Source organism: Podarcis pityusensis (genome assembly GCF_964106645.2).
Source record: "Podarcis pityusensis genome assembly, chromosome: 3".
NCBI lineage: Eukaryota > Metazoa > Chordata > Lepidosauria > Squamata > Lacertidae > Podarcis > Podarcis pityusensis.
In genome coordinates this window covers 94,847,409-94,854,123 of record NC_138026.1, presented here as the reverse complement: position 1 = coordinate 94,854,123, position 6,715 = coordinate 94,847,409, and positions in this window count along the sequence as shown.

Here is a 6,715-nt window from a genome sequence, read left to right as displayed (position 1 = left end):
ACCGTTTCTTCGCTCCCCGATGGAGGTGTGGCCACTCCTGACTCGTGCCCTCCCCCCTGTTGTGAGCTGCCAGCGCTTGATCCCTGGCGCCCTTCCTCTTCCCTGCTCTCTGGCGGTGACGCTGGTCCTGATTTCCAACTGCTCCCCTCTGAGTCCCCTCTGGCTCTATCTTCCTGGGGTGTCCCCCTAGGCTCCCCCCTTGCCCTGGCCACTGGTGCTCCTTTCTGTGAATCTTCTGATTCACTGGAAAGACTCGGAGATCTCGGGTCGTCGTCATCACTCATCTTTTCTTCTGCCTCCTCTCCCTCGCTCTCTGTTTCCTCCCTTGCCCTTGCCTCTGCTCCTGAACCCCTGACATCCATCCCCCCCTCGAAGCCCCCTCTTCCCCCCTCCCCTCCTTCCGGTGCGGGATCTGGGTGCTGCCGTGTCAGGGGGACGAATGTCGGATACAGTTCGCTTCCGGTGGCGGGTCGCCATCCGAAGTCTTCCGGTTCTTCCTCCCTGCTCTCGTTGACGACGGTCACCTCCGCTTCCATCTCTGTGCCGCCGTGCTCGAAACCCGGGTCGTCCCCGAAAACGGCCATGTCCGTCTCTCCTTCGTTGCCTTCAGGAGACGTTGCTCGTCCTGGACCCTCCAGCCACCTTCTGCGGAACTGCTCCTCTGGTCGATCATCCCACCAATACGAGGGTTCTGAAGCAGATCCCGAGGGTGACCCCTCTGGGGAACGGGCGTCTCGTGTCGGTTCCTCGTCCGAGTCGAACCCCCGGAACGTGCTGGCTGAAAGCGTGGGCGTGAAAAGCCAGTCGTCGAAAAAGTCTGCTGGCATTGGCCTATGTGGGAAGAGGGCATGAAACTCTTCTTTGAGCAGAGGTTCGTCTAAAGCGTAGCCCGGCACCCAGCTGTTGGCACTGGCCGGGGTGCCCTCCTTGGCGAGAAGGTATTCTACCCCCTCTTCCCCCCATCTGGAGTCCAAAATCTCCGTGACTTCGTTGATGCGCTCCTCCTGTGCCACTCCCCCTTGCCCGGTTCTCTCTCGGAGCGGACCCGGTGCCGTTCCTGGTTCCTGAAACCTGTGAGGTGCCTTGTAGGGAGTGAGCACCGATCTGTGGAACACCGGATGCATTCTGGAACCCTCCGGAAGAGCCAGCCTGAAAGCCACCGGGTTGACCTGTTCGTCGACTTGGTAGGGCCCCAGTTGTTTATGCCCTAGTTTCTTCTTCGCCAACGACCTGGCCGGCACTGCGTGGGCTGCTAACCAGACCCAGTCTCCCACATGGATCTCTTCGCCAACCCTTCTGTGTTTGTCCGCTTGTACCTTGTATGCGTGTTTAGCCAGCTCCAGGTGCCGCCGCAGCTGATCGTGGACCTCCTGCAACTCCGACGCGAACGCATCTGCTGTCTGCGGCTCCCCCTCCCCCATTCTTTCCAGTCCCGGGAAGGTTCTAGGGTGCCTCCCGTTGTTGGCGAAGAACGGCGTGACCCCCGTGGACACGTGCTTCGTGTTGTTGTAGGCGAACTCGGCGAGAGGCAGGTAATCCACCCACGTCGCAGGCTGTTGATTCGCATAACATCTCAGGTACTGCTGCATGATGGCATTGACCCGCTCCGCTTGCCCGTTGGTCTGCGGGTGTCTAGCCGACGCCAGGTTGATCTTGACGTTCAGGAAGCCCATCAGCCTCTGCCAGAAGTTTGAGATGAACTGTCGCCCTCGGTCGGACAGAATAGACCGCGGCAGACCGTGAACCTTGAACACGTGGTCTATGAACAGTTTGGCGGTTTGTTCCGCCGTGGCCACCTTCGCACACGGAATGAAATGTGCCATCTTGGAGAACAAATCCACCACCACCAGCACAGCCGTCTTGCCCCTCGAGCTGGGCAGATCCGTGACAAAGTCCAGGGCCACTCTCTCCCATGGCTCGAACGGAGTTTGCAGCGGTTCCAGCAGTCCGGCCGGCGGTCTGTGCACTGGTTTGGACCTCTGGCAGGTGTCACACCTCGCCACGTAGTCCGCGACTTCCCCTCTCATTCCGGGCCACCAGAAGTCTCTGGCTACTAATTCCACCGTCTTCTCCTTGCCAAAGTGCCCGGCAGTGGGCGCGTCGTGCAGCTGCTGCAGTACCTTGGCGCGAAGTTCGTCTCCCGGCACGTAGATGGCCCCTTTACGGATGAGCAAACCATCTCGCAGCTGGAACTCGTCGGTCGCTGCCGTGCCCCTGTGCACCTCTGCCATCTTTGCTTGCGCGAAGGAGTCATCCTGCAACGCTCGTCGCACCGCATCCAGGTCAACTGTTGCCGCCGCGCACGCCCACACTGTCGGTGCGAAGATGTGCATGGCGGCCGCTGGCGTTGCCTCCTCCAGATACTGTGGCTTACGGGAGAGAGCATCCGCCATGACGTTGGTGTCCCCCGGGACATACTCTATTCGGAAGTCGAAATTCGCAAAGAACTCAGCCCAACGTATCTGCCTCTGGTTCAGGAACTGTGCCGTGCGCCAGTGCTCTAGATTCTTGTGGTCCGTGCAGACCTGCACCGTGTGCTTGGCGCCGATCAGGAAGTGCCTCCACGCTTTGAACGCTGCATGAATGGCCAGCAACTCCCTGTCCCAGATGGTGTAGTTCTGTTCGGACTTGCTGAGCTTCCTTGAGTAAAACGCTCCCGGCCTCCAAACCCCCTGCGTGTCTTTCTGCAGCAGGACTGCTCCCACGGCTCTGTCCGAAGCGTCTGTCTCCACCCTCATCGGCCTGCTGGGGTTGACATGAAGCAGCTGCTCTTCCGACGCGAAGAGACGCTTGAGTGCCTGAAAGGACTGCTCCGCCTGCTCTGTCCAGATGAACTTCTTTTCCTTGGAGCTGAGCGTGTCCGTGATGGCCGCTGTCTGCATCGCAAAGCCTTTGATAAACTTGCGATAGAAGTTCGCGAAGCCGACAAACCGTTGGACCTCCTTCCGGTTGCGTGGGCTTTTCCAATCCAACACTGCTCGGACCTTGGCGCTGTCCATGGCGAGCCCTTTATCAGACAACTTGTAGCCCAGGAAATCCACCTCGGTCACGTCGAATTGGCACTTCTCCAGCTTGGCGTAAAGCCTATGTTGCTGTAGCCTGCTCAGCACTTCCTTGACGTGTCTGTCATGCTCCTGCTGCGATTCCGAAAAGATCAGGATGTCATCCAAGAAACAGACGCACGTCTTGTAGAGGAGCCCCGCCAACACGTGATGCATGAAAGCTTGAAAAACGTGGGAGCCATTTTGCAATCCAAAAGGCATAACTCTATATTCGTAGGTGCCCAGGGGCGTGAACATGGCTGTCTTCCACTCATCTCCCTCCCGCATGCGAATGAGGTTGTATGCCCCTCGCAGGTCCAACTTGGTGAACACTCTGCCCTTCCGTACCTTTGCGAGGAGGTCGTCGATTCGGGGCATGGGGAAGTCCGATGGCTTGGTCACACTGTTCAAGATGCGAAAGTCCACTACAAGTCTTTTTTGGGGCGTGTCCCGCTTCTTAACAAAGAATACCGGACTGCCCCCCGCTGCCTTGGACTCTCGGATGAAACCGCGCTCCAAATTATGATCTATGAACTCTTTGAGTTCCTGCAGTTCGTCCTCAGACATGGAATACAGCTTCCCTTTGGGTAGCGCCGCCCCCGGCAGCAGGTCAATTTTGCAGTCATATGGTCTGTGGGGGGGTAGCCTGTCTGCCTCTTTCTCGCAGAAAACCTCCAAAAATTCTGCGTACTTGTGGGGGACCGCTTGCAGCGTGCCTAGCTGCAGCTGTGACTCCTCTTCCCCTCCTTCCTGCCTGGGCACGATGCAGTGTTCAGCGCAAAAGGAAGAGCCGAAGGTCAGCCGCCTCTGGTACCAAGCCAGCGTCGGGCTGTGCTTGTCCAGCCAACTCATGCCCAATACAATGGGCGTGTCCGATAGTTGAGTGACATTGAAGCTGATGATTTCCCTGTGATTCCCAAGTCGCATCACCATTGGTGGCGTCTGCTTCACCACTTGCCCCCCTAGCAGCTCCCTGCCATCCACCGTGACAACCTGCAGGGGCAGCGTGGCAGGCAGCAACTGTATAGCGTGCCGGTCGACAAAGTCCTGCCCTATAAAGTCCGCATTGCTTCCGGAGTCAATGGTGATTGGCACGTCCATGGTGATTCCATTGGGCAGCTGGAGCGACGCGGTGAGCTTCACTACCGGTTTGGGCGGGAGGGGGTCCATGGGCTGTAAAATCTCTGGGGACTGCTTCACTGACACGTCTGGTTGGGCCCCAGTGCCTCTTCCTCCAACCAGACTCCTTCGTTTCCCTGCTGTGGTTGTCCTTGCTGCGTTGCTGCAGTTGCCATTGCTGAGGCTGCAGTGTGCTTGTGGAGCCTCTGGGAACACTCTTTCGCCATATGCTGTGGATCATCGCAGATGTAACACTTCCTGTTCCCTCTAGGAGGCTTCGCTTTCACTGCTGCCGGTGCTAGGGCTCTGGCTGCTGACTGAGCCCTTGCACCTCCAACCTCCATAGGTTCCGCTCCTCCTCCTGGCGGAGGCGTGGATTGCGCACGTGCTGCTTCTCTGGGAAGGAAGGAGGAGCCCCTGGCTGGTTCGCGCCCTCCACGCCCTTCGTCCCTGCTCCACGGACGTCCTTCCAGCCGCACCCCCACCGCCAGCGCCCTCTGAACGATCTCCTGCGTGGTCCGGGGTCTCTCCCCCCTCGCAATTTCATCTTTAACCGAGCCGTGCAATCCCTCCCAAAACAGGTCTCTTACAGGAGCCGAATCTCTGTCCCATTCCAGGGCACTGACCAAAGCGAAAAAGCGGGCATGGTACTGCCTTACGCTGGCCCTCCCTTGCTTCAGTCCATGTATCTCCTGCCGAGCAAGATCCACGTCAATGCTTGATAAAAAGCACCCATCCATCGCTTTAATAAAGGCATCCGCATTTTGGAGCGCTGGATCATTATCTCTCCACAAATTGCGCAGCCATGCTTTAGCATCTCCATGCAAATGGGACATGATGAATCCCACCTTCTCTTGCTCATCTCTAAAGTCTTTGTTCAGCAGTTGCAGTGCACACATTACATCTGCTCTAAAGTTGGGGTACTGTTGCAAATTCCCATCGAAGTGAGAGACCAGACCGCCTGTTCGTCTCCCCAACCCAATCCCCTCCGGTTTGGGTGTCAGTTGCCCTTGCTTCGTAAGCACTTCCAACCTGACCTGGAGATCCCTGTAGGCGGCAGCTGCGTCCTCCTCTCTCTTCCTGGATGCAAGAGCCTCGGCATTCAGTCGTGTCACTGCTTCTCTGAGTTCCACTATCTGCTGTTCGGCCGTCATGTTGTCTGCCGTTCGTGAGCTCGCTAGTAGGCACCCGCTTTCTCTCCTCTCCTCGAGGACGTAGATGCCCACAATCTTGAGATGGGGCTTACTGTCAGAGCTGCTTCCAGATCCTAGCTCACAGAGGATCACGCTAGCCAGCGATCATTAAATAAAAGTCTTTATTGAGTTACAGTTTCCATTCTCAAGCTGCTGCGTGCAACTCTACGTCTCATGGTTAGATCGGCGAAGCCCCATCTGAGTCTCCGCCCTTTGTACACCAACTTAATATCCTAGCCTTGCTCCACCTTTTCCGCCTGACTGTTCTTCTCTGGGTCCCTCTGCCCCCCGGGGTCTCTTCCTTCCGGGATTCCTCTGACGCTGACGCTGACCCCCCCTGACTCTTCTCCCTCCTTTCGGCGGGCTTTAGGACCTGGCTCCCTTTCCGGGCTGCCTACTGCGCCACCTTCCTGTGCATTTGAACTTGGCACGCGCGCCCAACCTTCCACCTTCCGTCTGACCGTTTCTTCGCTCCCCGATGGAGGTGTGGCCACTCCTGACTCGTGCCCTCCCCCCTGTTGTGAGCTGCCAGCGCTTGATCCCTGGCGCCCTTCCTCTTCCCTGCTCTCTGGCGGTGACGCTGGTCCTGATTTCCAACTGCTCCCCTCTGAGTCCCCTCTGGCTCTATCTTCCTGGGGTGTCCCCCTAGGCTCCCCCCTTGCCCTGGCCACTGGTGCTCCTTTCTGTGAATCTTCTGATTCACTGGAAAGACTCGGAGATCTCGGGTCGTCGTCATCACTCATCTTTTCTTCTGCCTCCTCTCCCTCGCTCTCTGTTTCCTCCCTTGCCCTTGCCTCTGCTCCTGAACCCCTGACAGAGGGTATCAGATGATCTGTGGGTGATTTGCGGCATTGATAGTACAAAGCACAGGTTCCACTAGGCAATGCAGATCATGGACCAAAGAGTGCCTCATGACATTTTGTGATCTCGAAGCTACCAGCATGAGTTTGACCAAACTGCGGGAGGCAGTGGAAGATAGGAGTGCCTGGTGTGCTCTGGTCCATAAGGTCACGAAGAGTCGGACACGACTAAACGACTAAACAACAACAACCCTGAATAAAGTGCACATGATAGTGTGTCTTGCCAGAGAAAAACTATGGATTGGAGCTTCCTACCAGAAGCCAAATTAATAAAGCATAAGGGAAACATGGGCAGGAATTCAGAGGGAGAGGGGCAAGAGAACTCCTTTATGAGCAACACGTCTCATTTTCAAATAGAGGAAATTCCTTCCATGGCTCTCCAATCACAATGGTTCAATAAACAGAAGCACATGGAGGAAAGTGAATCCTGTTTATTTCACCCCATTCAACCTTAAATGCATATAGCACAAAAGCTAATCCTGGGCTTACATTTCTGCAATAC